Source organism: Rhipicephalus microplus, chromosome 2, assembly GCF_043290135.1.
Source record: "Rhipicephalus microplus isolate Deutch F79 chromosome 2, USDA_Rmic, whole genome shotgun sequence".
Lineage (NCBI taxonomy): Eukaryota > Metazoa > Arthropoda > Arachnida > Ixodida > Ixodidae > Rhipicephalus > Rhipicephalus microplus.
The window spans coordinates 121,466,060-121,488,138 of NC_134701.1; the positions used below are offsets into that span (position 1 = coordinate 121,466,060).

Below are 22,079 nucleotides of genomic sequence, written 5' to 3' on the forward strand. Positions count from 1 at the left end.
ACCTGCGACCTGCGGGTTAGCAGCCGAGTACCTTAGCCACTAGACCACCGCGGCGGGGCGAAAGTTTTTTTTTTCTGTATTCCTTTTCAGCTTAAAATGAATGTTAAATATTGGAAGCGCGCATTTGTAAAAGTGCGTAAGCAAACACATAGAAAAGGCCTGTGATATTTCCTTCAAAATTATTACGTCTCATTTGAAGGCATTTTTTTACATAAATACCCGTTCCAGTTGACATGTCTGGGGCCTAATTTGCAGTCATCATGAAGCACAGTACTCCTATACTTTTTCTTGTATTTGTCAAGTTCACCTGGCTGACACAAGGTACGAAGCTTTTTTGATCTTTATCACTGATTTTAAATTGAGTGTTCAATTCAAGAGTGTATATGTGGCACGGACAGGTAAGTATTTGTCTCACAAGCAAACAATTACTTTCTCTAACATCGATTTCTTTTGCGACACAGAAGTTATCATCATCAACGTTAATGACGGTGTTTCTGCTGTGTGCTTCAGTAACCGAAACTTATATTATTCACGATGCAGAGCGTTCAATTGAGCGCAATTATGTGCAACATGCAGCAATGTTATACGCTTTTAATAAAAGCGACAAACAATGAAACTGGAAAGTATAGAAGACATTACTTCTTGGCTCTAAGTTTAACACAGTAACTATGGCAAAAGTGGAATGATACTCAAGTGGATCGAATATGAACTTGCCTAGTCAAGTACCACACCTAGAGCCTTTGGAAAACACGTTTTGTGCTTGACTGGTTGTACTGCTATGTAATAAATCGCTTGCACAACTCTATATATAATAAATAAAAACATATTTACCCTGTACAGTGAATCGTAAAGGAACCACCTCTGTAGCTTATTTGGTATAGCGCCAGACGCCTAATCCGAAGGTGGCAAGGTGGGTCTCTGCCTGCAGCAAGCATATTTTTTTACCAACCTGAATTCATTCCTATTGATGTCATGACTTCTATGCTACACCTGAAACATACGAGTAATGATTTCTAAAGTATGCTTAGATTTATTGTATGTCAGTTTTATTAGATTGTGCGGAAAACAGGAAAAAGAGGCCCTCGATCAGACTCTCCCTCTTTTGTTCCGGAATAAATAAAAACATTGAGAAATATTTACAAAGTTAGGTGCCACTAGGAGCCGTTATATTTTGTTTATTCTCCTAGCCCACAATCTTAATTTGTTTTGTTAAACTTCCAGTCCTCTACGAATGCTCGGGTAATTCCAATAGTTCCTGACGTTCAACCAATTTTTATATCAACCAATTGCAAAGATCTTTTTATTTCCGAAAATAGCCCTGCCTAATGCTTCTACCTAAATAATTATACCCTTCGGCCTCTAAAATATTTGCAGTAATAAAACTAAAATCGTTACTATTATTTGCGAACCGCTAACTAGCTTTCGTTATTAGTGATGTTGCAAAATTTATTTTTACGAACCAACACTCTAGCGGTGTTCCGCAGTACATAACTTTTGGCCAGCCAAAAAGATATTTATTGATAAGCCACAGCAAACTTATTTTATTCCAGCGAGCACAGTCGTATATCCCCGGATGCTGGAAAGTGGGGCCGAGAATGGCGCAAAGGTTTTGAAGACAAGTGAAGACAAGTGAAGACATGACGCTGAATCTACGGAAAAGTTCTGTCTTCTCGACATAATTTCTGATACACACAACTAATGACGGGGAACCAATTGCATATCACGTAAGTGTCCCTTCAAATTACTCACCATACTCGTGTAATTGTGCATCGAACATAGTTTACGGTGTGATCGGACAAAATCTACTTGCCGGAACTATGCAACAGGCCTTTTGTTAGCCTTTAAAAAATCGGGGAGCTGCAGTGAGAGCAGTAGATTATCTTCATCGAAAAGATTGACTCGGGTGACATTTTCAATACAAAGATTTTATAAAACTACGTCCACATATAAACGTTGTCGGAGTGATTTGCACGTGCAACGTATTTTTCTCGTGCATAATTCTACTGCCGCTCTTTCTTAGGAAAAGAAAAACAATTTATGTAAGTGTTAAGTGCTAAGCAGTGCTCCCAAAAGTTGGTCTCACAATTTAAAGAAAATACAAGCAATTCAAACAAACTAACCTGAAATAAGAATGTGTTCTAATAGTGAAAAGCATGTGTTTTTCAGTCGACGTACCATCGGCTGCAAAAACGCGTGACATCTGCAGCGCTTGGATAAGCGGCGGAAATCTTTCGATGCAACACCTGCCATCACAATGTCTGTGGTCGAATATCGGCTGCATTCTTCACAGGTAAATCCTGCTGCGTTAGGCGCTTTTGGCGGAACTAATCGCAGAAGCTATGGCCAACATAATTAGCATCATGCCAACACTAGGTCGCATCGTGGTGCTACGCTAAATACTGCTACTGTGCCACAAATATCACTCGAAAGCACACCTTCTGCGTCGCACATGCTTCAAAACAACCCTCCTTCTACAGCTTGCCTGGTTCCGCGGTGTGGTATTGCTGCTGAACATATTAACATACTGTGTGCTGATGAATGTTCACGTAATCTTGTAGCAAAATGAGTTTGCATGAAGAAACTGTACGTAATAAGGATACCATATTTTTACATTTTGTAACAGTGCAGACGCCGACCAGAACTATCAATGTCAAAAGATAGACAATGTAACACAGCGTTTGTCTGCTACATGTCTTTCTTTGTCCTTCCATCGTCCTATCTGCCTTTCTGCGTTCCTGCAAAGTAATAGGATGGAAAGTTGGACTATGGGCAATTCATAATTGCTCAGTGAACAGGGAGCGTGGGAGCAACATAGACACAGAGCAAAGAGGAGGCACACAGCACGAGCGCTCAACTCGCAGCGGATTTATTCTCACGTTTGAAGGACATATGAGTACACAAGGGTGCGCATGTCTACAGGAATAAGACTATAGTGTGAGGAGCATGCATGGCGTTCATTCAAAACACTTATCAAAAAATTATATATATATAAGTTAACTCACACTATCTATCTATCTATGTATCTATCTATCTATCTATCTATCTATCTATCTATCTGTCTGCCTATCTATCTAGCCGCCTATGAGTTTTAGCTTTCTTGTCCGTTTCCATAACGGTATCAATGCCAAACTTGATATGGAATACATGACTGTAGGATGACCATATTTGACTAGTCATAGCATGAAAATCATGACGTGTACGTCATGATTGTCGTGATTTACGTTTCATGGTCCGGCTGCTGTTGTGGTGGTTTCGTTCGCATGATAAGTTGCCAAACTGGTATGCTATGACATAATTGCATGGTGAACGCAAGCGAAAGACCCCAACATAAAAATTATTTCTTGCGTGCCATGTAACAACATGACTACTGGCATGCTGATGATGCGCTCGCCACCGTTTTGCTGGCGTCACATATACGAAATTTGGTATTACGGTACGTGAATGATTGGCGAAGGTTCGTGACTGGTGCAAACATGAAAATGCCGAGATGCGTCGCATGTAACAACGTGACTACATGTAGCGCTCATAATGTGCTGGTGGTCGTTCCGCTGGCGTCACTTTTACCAAATTTTGTATTACGGGACGGGAATGGATGACAAAAGTATGGGACTGGTGGAAACATGATAAACGTGAGATGCGTGTCATGTAACAACATGACTACATGCTACGCTCATGATGCACTCGCGGCGTTTTGCTAGCTTCACATATGCCAACTTTGGTATTATGTGAGGTGAATGAATGATGAAGGTATGTGACTGGTGCAAACATGTTAACCATCAGATGCAAGTCATGTGAAAACATGACTTCATGCCACAGTCAATGCGCCAATGCATTTCAACGTGACCCGGTGCGCTTGCGTGCCGGCGTTCGTTTTGTCGCGTCACGCCGGTGTTGCCACGCCAGGCACAGTTCCTGCGATATACTCGCAGGCGCACGCCGAGCTGCGTTGTTCTGACGCATGTGCGTTTCAGCACGTGCAGCGTCCCTTTGCCACGAAAAGAGGCAGACGCAGTGCTGTCGGGGTAACGCATCGGCACGAAATACAGCATGTCGCATTTACATTTCACGCCGGTTGCCATCGGGCCGTGCCGGCGGACGCTGGTCGCGTCCGTCGCGCGTGGCGTCAGACTATAGAGTTCTCGAGTTTTGCTAACATAGCGAAGCTCTGCCCAGCGTGCGCGTCAGCGTTACATTGGAGTATATAAGGCCCTTCATAATGCGCTCACGGCCGTTTTGCTAGCTCCACATATACGCAGTATTTTGTTACGTGACGTCAGTGGATGATGAAATATATTACTGGAGCAAACATAACAATCCTGACAAGCGCGTTGTGTAAGAACATGACAACATACCAAGCTCATAGCGTGCTCGCGGCCGTATCGCTAGCCCCACATATACTAAACTTGGTATCACGTAACGTGAATAGATGACAAAGGGAAACGACACATCCAAACATGATAATCATGACACGGAAGTTATGTATGGCATTGTTTACATCCATTTCGTAATATTTTGGTAATTTTAAAGTGACATATTAACATTTCTCATTCGTTCTGCGCATATCATCGATTCTCACTGTACGTGGCATCTGCTATATTTTTATTGATTGATAAGTGGGGTTTAGCATCCCATAACCAAATATGATTATGAGAGACGCCGTAGTCGAGGGCTCCGGAAATATCGACCACCAGGGGTTTCTAAACGGGCACCAAAATCTGAGGACACGGGCCTACAACATTTCCGCCTCCATCAGAAATGCAGCCGCCACAGCTGGGATTCAATCCCGTGTCCTGCGGGTCAGCAGCCGAGTACCTTAGCTACTAAACCACCACGCCTGGGCAGTCCTTGCACCAGTAAAGATTTTTATAAGAGTTCAGCACAAAGATGTCATGGATGGATTACATGCATGGCGGTGCTACAACAAAGACCTGGTTTTTGGGAAAAGCAAGTACTTTTTTTTCTTTTTTTTTGTGAAATACTGCAGGCCAAAAAGGCCCAAGCAGGAGGGGCACAAACACAAACACAATATCAGTACATGAGTGACACAGCTTCACTAAAATACATCTGTGTAAGAGGAGAGCGAGTAGAAGAAAAACATCAAAACAAAGAAAGCACGCGATCAGTACATGAGTAACACAGCTTGACTAAAATACATCTGTGTAGGAGAAGAGCGAGTAGAAGAGAAACATAAAAAAAATCATGCAATATTGAGAGGGGGGGGGGAGCAAGATTCACAGAATTAAACATTGGGTTCATCAAGATCGAAGGTTTGGAGGAAATCAGAAGGCAAGTTATTCCATTCTGTTACAGTTCTCGGAAAAAAGGAAAACTTAAATAAATCTGTCCGCGCAAAATACGGAGTTAAGGATCGGACATGAGAATGACGAGTTTGCCTGGTCGAAACTGAGGTAACGTAATGTGATGGGTCTAGCCCAAGTTTATTGTTAATTAGTGAGTCCAAGAATTTTAGACGGAGAAGCTGGCGCCGCGATTGTAGCGTCTGGATTTCGTTATCTCGCATTAGTTCCGTAACTGATGTACCACGACCATACTTTGAGTAAATAAAACGCACTGCTCGTCTTTGAATCTTTTCGAGGGAATATATGTTAGACTTAGTATGCGGATCCCATACAATACAAGCGTATTCAAGCTTTGGACGTATTAAAGTGTTATAAGCTAATAGTTTCACTTGCGACGGGGTGTCTCTGAGTTTGTGCCTTGAAAGACACAGTTTACGGAAAGCCGATGACGAAACATCGGCAATGTGTGCATTCCAGGACAACTTATTCGTTATCGTTATACCTAGGTATTTGTATTGACTGACTTCTTTTAAGCGTTGGCTTTTGGAGGAATAGGAAAACTGAAGGGGATTTTTCTTGTTAGTAATTCGAAGGCAAACAGATTTATCGAAATTGAGCACCATGCCCCATTTGTTACACCACGAAAGAATATTGTTAAGGGCAGTGTCGAGAGCAACCTGGTCATCTGGCGATTGTACATCTGTGAAAATAATGCAGTCGTCTGCAAAAAGTCTTATTTTAACCGGATCAGTAATAGCATTAACAATATCATTGCAATAAATTATAAACAGCAGCGGACCTAGAACACTACCCTGCGGTACGCCGGAATCTACTGGGAGATGAGGTGATGTTTGTCCACAGACGTCGACATACTGTTTCCGGCCGTTCAGGTAAGCAGACACCCAGGATACTAGGTAGTTTGGAAGCCCTATAGTCTGCAATTTCTCGATGAGCTTGTTATGGGGAACACGGTCGAAGGCTTTACTGAAATCTAAAAACAGTACATCGACCTGACCAGCTTTGTCTAAAATAGAAGCAATGTGATGAATAACTGAGACCAACTGGGTGACTGTGGAAAACCGTTTTCTAAATCCATGCTGAAAGGGAGATAAAATGTGGTTATCATCTAAGAAGCTGTTTATACGAGTGGCAATTATATGTTCTAGCATTTTGCAACATGCGGAAGTCATAGAAATGGGACGGTAGTTTGGTATGCACTCTGGGTCCAAAGGGCAGAACACGTGCCACACAAAGGGCAGAACACGTGCCAATTTCCAATCGATGGGTAAAGTTGCTGAACTTATTGAGGCTCGGAAGATCACAACAATGTACTTGGCCAATATTTCGGCATATCGCCGGAGAAATGCATTGGGTATGTTGTCTGGTCCAGGGGTTGATTTAACTTTTAATCGCAGCAGTAAATTTAGGACACCATCGAAAGAAATGAGGTTAGGATCTGAATCAGAAGCGTCAATGCTAATTGAGACAGGCAGGGTAGAAGTTGAAAAAACACTATGAAAATAGTCGTTGAAATTTTTCGCGATAGTTTGGGGATTGTCAATTATAGTGCCGTTAAACGTGATTCGATTTACAGAGCTTTTATGGTCCCTAATAAAATACCAGAATTTTTTAGGGTCCTCTTTGATGAAGTTTTGCAACTTGACAGTAAAATAGAAATTCTTGGCACTTTTAATAGCTTCGGAGAGGGAGTTACGAATTTCCCTGAGAATGTTAACGGGAGCACCTTTTTTCCGATAACGCTCGGCTTTACGCTTCATTTGTATTATTGGCCTTGTGATCCATGGTGTGAACTTTGGGGGTTTTTTCGTTGATTGAGACAAAAAAGCACTGCCTTCCGGTGATCACTAACAATGCCACACAAACGCTGGAAGCTGCGTAAGAAAGATAAATTTCTCAGTGAATTTGTATGACATAATATATAGGGCATGCCGTCTAAATTATTTTCAACGTCTGGGCTCTTTAGAGCGTGCTTAAGTCTAAGGACATGGTTGCGCACGGTAACTGTGTTTTAAGTACAGTGTAAGTACCGAAGTCTAAGAGTTTATGTGGTGTTAATATTTCTATGTAGTGGTACTACGGCCAGATAAACACAACTAAGGCTCCTGGTGTGACGTCACCACAAATCTGGTGTGACTTTACGACAACTGCCATTGCTTCTCCTATTCTGAAACGTCAGTGATGCTGTGCAAGCGATGGGTCTAGATCACGAGAGTGAGCAATCAGCTTCACTTTTAGAAGTGAACTAAAATATATTCTACCCGTTTTTTGTGTCCGACCCATCGTGTGGAGAGTCCTTACATTCAGAAGAAATTCACAACAGGCTTGAGATAGCCTCAAAATTTGGTGGCACCACTCATTCAAGGAAGCGACAGAATACCTATAGAGAAGTGCGCGGGGCAGGGAGACACGATCTCTGCAACAACATTCGCCGCGTAGTTACAGGAGGTTTTCAAAAGCCCGCATTAGAAAGAGTAAGAATAAGAATTAGTGGCAAGTTTCTTGGTAACCTGTGATTCGTTGAGGACCTTGCCTTCATCAATACCTCATAGGGTGAATTACAGCTCTTGATAACCAAACTTTACACGCAAAGCATTAGAGTAGTTCTCGAAATTGATCTGCAGCTAAGAAAAGTAGTGTACAATCTATTCAGAAGAGTATAGCGCCTTGAGAAGGGTAGCATTGCACTGGAAGTGGTAACTGCACTTGAAGTCGGTGCACTTGAGTACCTTTACTGAGAGCACATAGTAGCCGTGGAGCCCAAGCACGACATTGGAGTAATTATAAGAATAAGAATTTGAAGAAACACATTCGGCAAGCATTCTCAAATCATGAATGGTAATCGGCCACTAACCCTTAAGAGGAAGTCATATAACAGCTGCGTCTCACTGGTACTTGCCTAGCACAAACTTGGAGGTTTTCAAAGAGGGTCAAGCTTCAACTGAGGACGACGCAGCGAGCGACGGAAAGGAAATAGATAGTCAAGAGAGAAGAAGAGACCAGAATGTGTTAGGGAGCAAACTAGGGTTAAGGGTATCGTAGTTTAAATGAAGAAGAAGAGATGGACCTTGGACGGGTACATAGCGCGTAGGCTGGATAACCGCTGGTCATTAAGGTTAACTGAATAGACTCTCAGAAAAAGCGAACCCATGAGGGGGAGACAGAAAGCTATGTTGGCCCATTGGATTAAAACTTGGCGTCGCATGTTCCCACGGTAAACCTCTAGTAAATTCATCGCAGACTGGGGGGTTGGGGAGTATCGCACGAATGTTACATAACTGGGTGTCTTGAGAATGCCTAATTAGTATTTATTCCTAATGAATTTTTTTCATTGAATGATAAAGAAGCGATGGTAATCAGTCTATTGCTTGGTTCTGTTGTGGTATTTGACGAAGAGCAGAGGCCCTTGACTGAACCTCGAGTGCGCGCCCCACCACCTATATACACACCACCGCGTTCTAGAGAGACGAGAACAGACACGAGAAGAGCCGAGCATGCGCAGTGGGAGTGTGAATGTGACGACGCCAAAGCGCGACCTCTTGTGCCTAATAAATGATCCGCATATAAACTAAGTTCCCGGGTATAACTTGGTAGCAGAAAGCTTAGGACCACGATGATTGGCGGATCATGGGATAAGTCTTTGCACTACAGTGCATGGGTGTAGTTAGTCTGATGATAATGACCAGCGTTCACCCATTCGCTGAGCACGGTCTCGTTCAGTGACACTGTTTGGCGGGCCTCCTCGCAAGAACAAGCCAGCGAAGCAGATGGTGATGCTGCATCGATCACTCGCCGCACAAGGCGCAGGAAGATTTCGGTACTCGTTGTCTGGAGCTATAGGTCTGCGTACGACGACGTGGTGGTGGTATTAGGGAGCCGAACAACATGCTGCGTAACTCGACGGCGCTTCGCTTCTCCGACGCAAGGGCATTTCTTGCTGATGTCGTCAATTAAGGACCAGTCCTGATTGATTTATATGTGGGTATACCATCCCAAAACCACCATATGTATATGAAAGACACTGTAGTGGTGGGTTCCAGAAATTTCGACCTCCTGGTGTTCATTTACGTGCACCTAAATCTGAGCATACTGGCTTGAAGCATTTTCGTCTCCATCAAAAATATAAGCACCCCGGCCGGGATTTCATTGCACGACCTGCGGGTCAGCAGCCGAGTGCAGTAGATACTGTACCACCGCGGCGGGGCGGGACAATTCCTTGTAAACTATCTTGAAGAAGGCGTCATCAGAGATATCTTGAAGAATGTATCTTATTTGGTCAGCTTCGTGCATGTGGTCGTCAACCAGCCGAAAAAAGTCTAAAACATCTTGAACGCGCACCATTTACGGCCCCGTAGAGGTATGTGCACGGCACGAAAGTTCTTTTTTGGCTGCTCACTGGCGTTCAGTGGGCTTCCCGAAGCAATCTTTCGTTTTGTGTTTGCACACACCTGGTCAGCTTCTCCTTGCGCGTGTTGAACAAATGCTTGACCGTTCCCCCGATGTAGAAGGTACGTTTGCCTGCATCAAAGTTAAATCCCACCGGTTCGTCTTTATAATACTCTCGTAGTGAGCCAGCCACTTTTTATGTGTATTTTAGCAGTTCCGCAGAAAGTGCGAGGGTCTTACAGACGGTCACAACGATGTGGCTGAGTTCAGTTGGCGTGGCAGGAGGTGAATCGATGGAACTGCCTGTCGACTTGATAGATTATCCGGAAAGACGCCCGCTTCGAAGTTCATAGGTGTGCGTCGATGTACGCAGCGTCTACACCAAAGATGTTAAACAGAGATGACAAAAGCCAGTGTATTTACAATATTTACCCAATCAATGTGATCAGGGCAACAGCTGGCAACATAGCACAAACAAGAGACAACCCTTCCTCATCATCTTTGTCATCTAGATAAACAAAACATAATATACAGTTTGAAGCTCAGGAGGACATTTGCCATGAAGTGTAACGGCGTTGTGGTCCGTGAAGTATACCGTTAATGGCTCTTGATGCAAGGATTGTAGCTTGAAGTTTCCGAATGCATTGGCAAGGCACGTTTTGCTCATGGTGATATGATCCTTGTTATTCTACGAAATGCACCAATGAACATAAGAGACACCATGTCTCGAACTAACCAGTAATTAGTCATGACGTCAACGTTAAAGTCTCCGGTGACTAGGAAAATATTATCCTTGTATTGAGCTTCACAGTTGCATAGCCCTCGAAGCTGAAGCGGCACAGAAGCGCCGGCAAGCCCACCAGGAGGAGGCTTGGGCGGCGCCACCTTTGCCGAGCGAGGGTCGGGGGGAAAGAGTGAGCGCTGTTACGGATGCGCCTCCAACGGGCATGGCTTGTAGTAGATCTCACGTCGGGGCACATGCCTTCTTCATAAGCTTCTTCGTGTCTCAAACGAGATGCGTATAACTGAGCTAGCCCGCTATCTACGTCACGTGACAAACAAGCGCAAGCAGTGATGGAAAGCGCCACCGCTCACTATACGGAACCTCGTTAAACCAACTCTCAGGGTGAGGGGATGCTAGCACCTGTCGACGGTGGGCGAAGCTCGCCGGAAATTGTTGTTTAAAGCTAGATTCACACGCGATGGCGAAATGCCGCTGCACCACGGACCGAATAGTCTCGTTATTAGTTTAAGCCGGTGCAGCTGTGGAGACGTTGCACGCACACAGCCGTAACTACACTGGCGGAATCTTCGTTTTTACTCTCGAGTCCTATCCTTTTCAGTGCTCTCCAACCAAAAAACATTTGCCTCTTCCACTGTCACACGAAACACATTTGATCGTTGCCGGAAAACTATAACACGTGGCGCTTAAGCCAGCAGCCTGCTTTTAGCTGCGCCAATCCAACCAATGTTGACAGATTTGACACAGAATCCGCTGGACCGAGGGCAGATCACGTCAAATGAACGGATCGAAATAGCAGTGACACTTTGCCATCCGTGCCAACGTTACTAAATTCTTGTTCAGTTTGCAAACTACGCTGCGACGAGGCGGCGAAACGCGTCCCCTCGCGGTGTTGCATGGAAAAATGACACCTGTGGCGGCGCAGTTTGGAAACTGAAAGAAGAATCTAGTAACGTTGATCCGTGCCACGTGCGGAGGATAGCGGATGAAGTGAGGACGGCTAGTTGCGATTACACACCCGTCACGTGATGCGCCGTCCACAGCCGAAATTTTTCCACCGTTTCCCCGTGTGAATCCCCCTTAATGCACCAGTTTACCCGGAGACGTGGTTCACCGGAACATAGCCATGCAATGCTCAGCTGTGAGAGCCAGCTCTATTGTATGCGATAGTGCCTAGGTTGTTCTGTGACATCGCCCCGCCGCGGTGGTCTAGTGGCTAAGGTACTCGGCTGCTGACCCGCAGGTCGCGGGTTCGGATCCCGGTGGTGGTGGCTGCATTTCCGATGGAGGCAGAAATGTTGTAGGCCCGTGTGCTCAGATTTGGGCGCAGGCTAAAGAACCCCAGGTAGTCGAAATTTCCGGAGCCCTCCACTACGGCGTCTCACATGATCATATGGTGGTTTTGAGACGTTAAACCCCACATATCAATCAATCATCCTGTAACATCATTTTGCACGTTTCATACAATACATCTAGTCTATATTTCGACTGAAAAGATAGGTCAAAAACTGACCAAAGTAGATCCACCTAGTAGCGAAGGCTACATAAGAGCCCATACGTTCAGGAAGCTGCGGCTAATCACCTCCCCATGGGCCTTAGCACCATCTCAGTAAGGAGGGAACACTTCCGGCGGAGCGAAAAAACCAAGTGGATGTGATGCCACAGCTTATAAGCAAGTGACGTCATTTCGCGTGCACTGCAGGAAATTAGATTTCTAATTACTTTACATCGTCCCCTGATCACTAAGGACTCGCACTAAGGCGATTGCCAACGAGTTACAGAGAAGTGTGCTAAATGTCAACGCCAGCTAAACTAATACGGACTCATTACTAAATAGTGATGTTTAAAATTACTACTGTTCACTTTGCCTTGGTTTTGCAAGGAAACTTATTCTTCGAACTTTGCCTCGGCGTTCGTGGCATCTTCCGCAGATGGATGAAACCAACCAACGGGGTATACCTATCATATCTGCAGCGTTGCTTACATGCTTCATATATATGCAGGTTTTTTTGCATGCACAGTGCTTGTGTTATCCAGGTTTACCATGAAATGGCGCCTAGTCAAGCCAACATTACTATACTCCAGTTTTATTTATTGTTCAAAATAACCCAGACATAATACACTGCACACACTCGTTATTACGTGTGTGTGCAGTGTATTGTCTGGGTTATCTGTGAACACGGCTTGCGGTATGTTCTTTTTTTGCATTATTCTGCTGTAAATCACCATACGTATGCAATTGAAGACATGCGAAATGTAGCATGATACACAGCTAGAAGATCTGCTCACCGATAATGCGAATAATAGTAGGCACAGCAGGCTGAAAAAGAAAACTGGGCTGCAGGAATTAACGAAAGTCCAGCGAGCACTGTATTCCGACTTATTGCCCTTGTTTCTTATCTAAAAGACATGGGTCACCACACTGTTACGAATTTGCTCTGTCGCGATGGTAGCGGTGGCGAAGAGCGGCGAGCCGTCGAGCGGACTTCGCTGAAGCCTTAGCCCCAAGGCGAAACAGGGAGGCAATTCGTTTTGAAAACAGCAACAAAAGTAGCGTTTACTGTAGCAGGTTGTCGTTTGTACAGAGCCGGCCAGCACGACAACGTCGGCTGGGGCAAAATCTCCTAACATGGGGCCGGCACGGCCTTAAATAGCGTTTTGGGACTCTTCTGCGAGACCAGTTCCCCGGAACGGCACAGTGGCTCGGCTGAGGAGACGCAGCCGTACCCGGAACTGCAAGGTGGTTCGGCGGAGGAAGCGGCGTTATCCCCGGAACTGCACGGTTTTTCTGCACGGAAGGCGGCGCTGGGAGGGGGGGAGACAGTTCACCGGAACAGGGCTCGAACTCGTGAGACGTGCTCCCGAACGAGGAACATGTCTGTGGCACAACAGCACCCCCGCCGCCAGACAATGCATCCGGAGTTTTGAGCCGTCAGCGCGGCTCGGAAGGAGGGATGCTGGTTGAGCGTCGGTAGGCGTTCCGCTCTGTCCACCCATTGAGACTTCCATAAGCCTGCAGAGGTTCACTGGAACAACGGAGTCGAACACAAAGCCGAACCACTCTGGCCAAAGCAAGCAGCCTCCAAATGCTGATCAGATCGCCAGACCACAGAAACCAAATGTTTCCTCGAGATTACGCTGGGCTAACAAATAGCATCACGAGCAACGAATCTCGGGAGGAATACACATTGCCGACACTCCTTTACAGTGCAGGATACTGCTAAACCAAACAGAATTTTTGTTTTCTTGAGCGATTCTCGATTGTGACCCGGGCAGATTAGGGACGATCGAGGCTGCTGAGGTTAACTCAATTTGGCCCCGAATCTACAATTTAGAATACCAAGAACACCCGAATCACGCACATTGGCGTCTCTTGCAAGCTTCAGACCGCTAAACAAAACAAAGTCATTCGATAAGCCCTAACTCAGGGTGCTCAGCCAATGAGCATCCCAACAAAATAAAACACGCTTGAAAAGTAAGAAAATAACAATAAAAATCAAACTTGAGCACGTTAAACAAAACAAAGGGCAAAGTTGACCTACACTGACGCGCATAATAAATGTAATTTCAACACAAAAGGTATTTTAAACAGGGGCTTTTACTCAACCTTATCTGTTCGAATAAAACACACTCACTGTTACTTTTGAAATATTATGAAAACAAAATTAATCAAACAAACATATCAATGCCTGCTTCTACGATCGGAAGGAAAGGAAAACTTACAAAAATTCAGATGCATTCATAGCTCATAGGAAGGCGACAAAATTAGAAAAAGGTTATTCTCAAAAGTAAATACAAAAACTACGCTCTTCGTATTAGCACAGTCCCTTAATACCGTTCTGGTCACGAAACTTCTCCGTCACTCTATGGGAGAGCTTGATATGGTGCCAAGAGCGGCCGCTACGCGGCGCAAGCCGTCCTAGGGGGGCCATCGCCCCGCTGCGCCCGGCGGAACGCACTGGCCGCGGCGGCATCCCGAAGGCGTTGTGTGGTGGCAGCTCGCGGTTTCTGCGTCAGCGAAACGCGAACTTCATGTGACAGTGCACCGTGCTCAAGGTGGACGGCATGAAAATTCGAATGAACAATGCCTAAGACGTGCTGTGTGACGGGTTGCAGCTCCGGATACCGAAGCAACAAAGAAAAGGCGTCGCTCTTCTGTTTCCCAAGTAGCGCCGAACTCCGAGAGAAATGGAAGCGAGCTAAACCGCGGTTTGAAGCTGGCGGTTTCAGCTTCGAAAGTAAGAACGTTCGGGTGTGCGAAAAGCATTTTGATGCTAGCGACGTTGTGAGAACCGACGAGCACATCGTGAACGGGGTGGCCGTGTCACTTCAGCGAGAGAGACCGAGGCTTCGCACGAACGCCGTTCCAAGAATTTTTGACGGGCTCCCGGCGTACCTGACAAAGCGGAAACCGCGTTCACGCATGCGGTGACGTGTACGCGAGGATTGTTGAGGGCATTTTGCTCGACAGCCGCACAGCGTCAGCAAGTGTAGGTTGTCTGTTGCACTTTTTAGGAACAGCTGAGGTTGTACACTTTTTTTTTGAGATATAGATTACATTTCTTCACTCGAGAAAAAAACAAAGCCTCGCGGGCAACTGTGCGCAGTTCATGCCCTGCAAGTGGTGGGCGGAAGCCACAGTGTTAAGCATAATGGCTGTGTATGTGAGCACGCCTTCCCATTTGTATATAGTGTTGTATATCTTGTATACATTACACTGTAATATTTTCGTACTAGGCATATTTATCTGCATATAGTGTAAATAGTGTATATTCAAATACAGTTTATTTTAGGCAGTGAGCTAAGGCAGAGTGCAGCTGTTAATGAAACGAAATACACATTGTACAGTAGAGTCACAGATTGTGTAACATTGCTCAGAACAGCTGCAATAGTTTCTGGTGCTTTTCTTCTCCTAAGTGTTGTTCTCAGTGTATTTTGTGTAAATAAATGTTTTCCAGCTTTCTCCCCATTACATGCACCATATGTGAATCTCCCATTCATAAGTACACACCTGACTACTAGGCGGCGTATCATTAGCACCAAATTTAAGATTTATTGCATGCCCTAAATCATAACCGCCCTTCCCCCCCCCCTCCCACCCAAAAAATAAAAACAAATGTGTGATGAGGTACCTCGGTAGTGGCAGAGGCGGCCAAGCGGCTAGCACTGGCATCAAAAGGAACTTCCAGATTAGGCTGCTGTACTTCCGTTCCCGGAAAAATCATGGGTTGTCGACCGGTAAATAATAATGCCCTAAACAGTAAACACAAGGAAACGTCAAGCGGCGGGTGTCCCGTGTAAACTGCGTGGAAAGAAGTGATCAATCAAATGTTGGGCACGTTTAGAGCGGTCGCGAAAGCCCTCGACATCGAAAGTCCCCGCGTCAAAAAAGCGATCGGCACTCACAAACCTGTGTCGAAAACAACTGCGCATTTGGATATAAACTCAATTGAAAGGTCTGGAATAAAACTTCTGACTCAACCATTCAGTTCATTTGAATACTTGGGTAGCAGCGCGCGAGAAGCGAGCCGGATATAAACCAATGTGATTGCTCCTGTACTACCCAGTCGTGTTTCATTTCGTTCACCTTCCTCCCCCTATTAGCGGCCCTACCAGAATATAAAGCTCATTTACCGCATAAACATAATCGCCCTTTGGCCGGGCGCAAATACAAACATGTTGTCGAGCAGATCAAGCAGTAGCTGCTCGCATCAAGAGCATGGAGCATAAGCATCGTCTTTCAACACTTGTGAGCTATAGCTCGCAAGTACCGCTTCGAGGCATCGTAAGTATGCATATAATTGGGCTATGAGACAATTATTGACACAATGCGTTATCGCGCGGTGTGCGAACAATTTTAATGCGCTGCTGTTTATAAGGTGGGCCCGCACTCCCAAGTAAACTACGCGTGCGTTCCGAAGTAAACAGCTCTCATTCTTCGTCGACACTGAATCCCGTTTCAACTTATTTATCTGGTGGCATTGATGCGTTCAGAGAGGTTTAAAAAAAAGGTAACAGGAAGAACAGCACGCACATAATCGCGTCGAAACGTCGGCCGCAATGCGCATACAAGCCCAGCAGTGGCGACGGCTTGTGGCCCCCATACGACGGGTGGCGCCTCTAGCGACAAATTTTGTCCCTATATCAACCTTCGGGCGGAGTTTCATGACCAGAAAAGCATTGAAGGACTCTGGTATTAGCGAGGCGGCACTCTCTCAAGCGAACTCTGGGGAGTCGCGCATTCCACAGCTTCTGAGGGTTGCGGTCTGGACAAAAGGACGACGAATCAACCTGTTCGCCGAACTCAGTAGCAGCGACTTTTGACCCGCAGCCGCTGAACTCGAAGAAAGGGGCATCTGCACTGCATCGTTTACGCCGCCCGTTCGACCAGTGACCCTTTCGCCACGGTGGGGAACAACCGCTTGTGTTACAGCTCAAGCGCTCGCAACGTTTCCCCACTTGCTTGCATCTACGCGGCAGAGAAAAGGATGAGACCAGGCGGTGATTTCGGCGTTCCAATTTCCTTGAAATTTGGTCTTTGTTGACGTGCTTCCCGCCTAATCTCCATCTCAGTGATGGTCTGAGCTTCAAACATTTCCTGCAGGGCCCTTTCGCGATCCTACGCCTAGCCCTGAACCTGGCGTATCGAATGAAGACGTCACCGCACTTAACAGCTGCTTTAACATGTTTGATGCCTCTCGTCTCTTCCGCGCTACGCTTTTGCCGACGCTTTTTTCTCTTCGAATGGCTAGGAATGGTAGAAGCCCCGACACACTTATTCACAAGCGCACTGCCTTCGACAGGCTCTGCCAAAACTCTATGCGGCTGAACCAACTTATCTTTGTGGGGAGTCGAAGTTCCCAATTGGTTGGCTAGCGTTTCCTGGCGCCCGGTGCTAGCGGTCTCTGCCTGTGGCATAACGGGAGGCCCGATTAATTTAAGGCTAACAAAGGCGCTTACAGAGCTTTCAATCGGTGGGGGTCTATCGCTGTCGTGGATAGCCCTTTTTCTCTGGCCTTCGAAGTCGGCCTCATGCTCTCTTTTTCGAGCTTTACTCTGCAGCGCTTTATGTCGCGCATCCTGCTCAAGCTTTTGTCAATAGGCGTCAACCTGTAGCGCCTTACGACTCGACTTGTCGTCAAGCTCTTTTTGATGCGATGCATCCGAATCATGTGTGCTGTGAAGCGGCTCCGTCTCTAGCACTTCGCGATGCGCCTCGGCGTCCTTAGCCGTGCGATGGGCCTCGGCCCCAAACTCCTTGCGATGCACCTCGGCGTCTGGCTCTATCCGACGCACTTCGGCGTCTCGCTCTCCCTGGCACACTTTTGCGGCTTATGCTTCGCGACGGGCCTCAGCTTCCATAGCTTTTCGACATGCTTTATCTTTACGCGCTTCTCGACGCGCTTCTACTTCTAGCGCTCTTCGGCGATCCTCATTTTCACGCGCTTCCCCCTCGATCACCTTACGCAGCGCCTCATCTCGCTCTCTCTGACGCACATCAGCGTCCCGCGCTTTGCGATGGGCCTCCGCCTCTTGCGCTTTCCTTCTATCCTCATGATCTAACACTTTCCGGCGAGCGTCATCATCAAGCGCTACGCGACGGACCTCAGCCTCCATCGCTTTACGGCGCGCCTCATCCTCATGCTCTTTACGGCGGGCGTCATCCTTTAGCGCCCTTCGTGGCGCTTCAGCCTTGTCTTCATCGCTCCGACTTTCCTCGTCAGCATGACTCGAAAGAAAAAATATCTTATCAAGGCATATCTAACATGACTGAAGTCTCCTGCTTCCTCGAAGGGTAAGCAATTCAAAACATGCGCTATCTTGCGCGGAAAGAGCGTAGCGAGCTTCTCCACCCAAAGGTGGAGAAGCCAACACCAACATTACAGCAGACAACTTCAAAATCATCAAGAAAATGTGCGATGTTCTCGCCTGTCTGAAAGTTGTGGAGCTGGTGTTTAGCTCGCTCCAATTTAAGTGCTTGAATTTGAAGATCAAGCTCTTTCATTCTGAGAGCATGCTCTCTCTTTTTTCGGCACTCCTCGGCCTTCCACTGTTCGTGCCTTTGAGCTTCGAGCTCTTCGCGGCTTTTCTCGGCCTTTTGCTTTTGCTCACAAACGAGCTCCCAAAACTCGTCAGCCTCCTCGGCCGTCACATTCTCTGCCCGCATCACCTCAAGAATCGCTTCCTTTGTTTCAGCGGACCCGGCGGAAATCCCCATGGCTCCACAAATTTCAAGGAGGTCCTGCACCAGGTACTGCTCAATCGCGATCACGTCCCTCGTGATGCTCTACTATTGATATTCACCGTACTCTAAAGCTAATCTCATGGTCTAGAGCACGTGAATAATAAATTACAACCAACAAAACACAAAACGCTCTCCCAACATCTGCTTGTGCTAGACAGGTCTGGCGAAATGAACAGTAAACGTTGGGCATTCACCCAACCAAAGTAGCCGACGATGGTCCAACTCGTGGCTGCCGTCAAACAGTGTCAGGCCTTCAGGGATCCGGTCAAACTTGCCAATGTTGAGATCCGGGGTTGCTTGTCCCAGCTTGCCGAACGATGAGAACAGGGTAGCGTATCGCAGCGTTGCCAAACGCTAATATCAGGTCGGTCGTGCTCGAGCTTCCAGAGTCTGATCCGGCGTGCCAAACGTAGGGTAGCGTATCACAGCGTAGCCAAACGCTATCACGGCGGTCGTCCTCGTGCTCAGAGATCCGATCAGACTTGCCAAACGTAGGATATCGTATCCCGTAGCTGCCAACCACTGTTACGAATTCGCTCTGTCGCGATGGTAGCGGTGGCGAAGAGCGGCGAGCCGTCGAGCGGACTTCACTGAAGCCTTAGCCCGAAGGCGAAACAGGGAGGCAATTCGTTTTGAAAACAGCAACAAAAGTAGTGTTTACTGTAGCAGGTTGTCGTTTGTACAGAGCCGGCCAGCACGACAACGTCAGCTGGGGCAAAATCTCCTAACATGGGGACGGCACGGCCTTAAATAGCGTTTTGGGACTCTTCTGCGAGACCAGTTCCCCGGAACAGTACAGTGGCTCGGCTGAGGAGACGCAGCCGTACCCGGAACTGCAAAGTGGTTCGGCGGAGGAAGCGGCGTTATCTCCGGAACTGCACGGTTCTTCTGCACGGAAGGCGGCGCTGGGAGGGGGGAGACAGCTCATCGGAACAGGGCTCGATCTCGTGAGACGTGCTCCCGAACGAGGAACATGTCTGTGGCACAACAACACATACGTTTGTTGCTCCTGTATCCTTGCACAGTACAACGTTTCCGCAAGTACCGACAAAAGCAGTCAACGTTAAATTTTATCCGCATCATTCCGCTGCCCATTATACACTCCACTCAAGACGTTTATCAACAATAAAACGCACCTCACAATTTCATGCAGAGCAGAGAACGCCAGCAAGTGTGCATGACTAAAACACGTGAGGGGGTGTGTTGTGATGTTCCATTTTCCCGAGCATACCATTCCATGCAGTGCAAGGGCTGCGCTGAGTAATAATTGCGTAGGTAGAGGACGCTAGAAATAAGACTTTTTTTGTTATAAAAATCTCTTATAAATTATTTCCTCATTATATATAATATTTTGGTGGGCAAAAAATGTCATATATAAAATGTAACATTTTCTTTCAATTTGAATCAAGCTTGGTTTTTCACATTAAGTGTTTGTTCCTTCTACACATGGTCACACTACAAACGCAGCTCCCTTAACTCACCATGCTGATGTCACTAGCAATAGCTTCTGAACCACTTTTTGCCCGAACTTTTGCGACCTATTTGAATACACTTTGTACTCACGACAAGACGTACTTCTGGACTAAAATTATTATTGAATCAGGACGTACCATGGGCAGCCAGTTTAATTCTAGCAGCTGTGTACTGTTTCATGGGCAAGAGCGAGCGCAAAGTTCACCAATTGGCCACCATGATACGAAATGAGTGGTGCCACAGTTTCTTACGAGTGATCCTGTATAGCTGAACAGATAAATTTTTCTGCAGCTGGTGGAAAGTAGCAGCTGCTTGAACTACTAGCAATGCATGGCTAACAGCACACCTGCTTTTGATGAACCATATGTGCAAGTGAACCTGTCATATTTTGTGCGAAATATGCACCTTCCCCCCGATGGCCCCTCGTTGCTAAAGGTGATCGACTGTTGACTCGTAGTCGCAGAATCAAATCCCGAAGATGGCACCTGTATTGTCGATGAAACTGCTCGATGCCAATGCTCTTCGATTTTTGTGTATGTTAACGCACCCCATATGCTCAAAATTTCTGGAATAATCGACTACGGCGTCTCTCATAATCATTACGTGTTTAAGCGTTAAGTACAATGAATATTTTGAATTTTCCAAGCCCCTAACGACTGCCTGTCTCACATTTAGGTAGTGGTAATGACACTTATAATGTATTTTTCAATGTGAGGAAGTTGCACGTGCATCCCAACTTTAAACTTTTCTACTCCGGTTATACGATTGGATGTTGCTTTATAAGGCTTTTTTCGTATCTTTCTGACTACCACTCTCACAGCAGGTATTTTTCAATTAAGGACATATTGAAGTATCGCAGCCAGTAGAGCTACAGAGGTAAGGAACCAGCAGCGACCTGCTGGACTCCTCGTGCGTGTAGTACTCACCAGCATTCGCATCCTTCAGTTTTTCATTTGCGTGACATGAGCACATTTGAATTATATCGAATAGACTTTATATAATTCATAGCTCTCTGTAAAGGGTAGTTGGTGCAAGTTTTTCTGCAGTTCACAAAGGAAGCGATCTTACAGCGCCTTGTCCAAAAAGGCAATATTGGACAGCTTTTGGGCACCTTACGAAGTTATTCAACGTATTTTCGCAGACACACCTTCATTCTCTTCGGCTAAGCATAACTTTCTAGCGGAATATATATTGGTCGGGGGTCACGTGGGCTTTCTTCGGTTATTAAACGTTTTCGGATGACGAAAGGACAGGTGCCGGCAACAGCTTTGTCAACGTTTCTACGATCTGGCATTCGTCACTGAAATAGTAACTACAGGATAAGCAATGCCACGAGCAGATGATATACGACTGGCTGTAGTTCATTCACCAGTTTAGTTCCAAACGAACAGAGCCAAGTTTTGGGTATTTCAACAATTGCTACACAAGCAAAAAAGTTTACAGTGTGACAGTGTATCAGCCGGTAAAGGTCAAATAAATGCGTAATACCCAGTCCTGCCGACTTCATTACATCGCTGAGCGCCCTCTTAGCAAGCATTTTCATAGAAGTCTGTAAAGACCAGAGAATAATAGTATTTCATGAGATGCGCCTAATTGTTAAGGAGATATGTGCAGAAAGATTCCAGTCAATATGAAACACTGGTGTGTAGGAAATCGATCGTGAGAAGCAAAGTGAGACATGAAGAGGCCTCGTGGTTTAGTATGGTTAATTACAGGGAACAGCAAACGCTCAAATAAAAAACAAATCTCATAAAGTACCTGATGAAGGAAGTTAAGTAAGAGCCCAAAATAATATAAGCAAGACACGTTACCTCTCATTGTAACCAAATAATAGATAGTCGGGTAGAAAATCACTTAGAGGGTACATACTGCCGCGAGGCGTATTGCGGATAGTGTTGCGCATGCCGATACCGCC

At 46.1% G+C, this 22,079-nt stretch overlaps 1 pseudogene; it reads left to right on the forward strand.

Moving 5' to 3' along the window:
- The first annotated feature begins 260 nt into the window (after window positions 1-260).
- LOC119169775 (venom metalloproteinase BumaMPs1-like) overlaps window positions 261-22,079 on the forward strand; it is a 254,793-nt pseudogene continuing 232,974 nt past the window's right edge.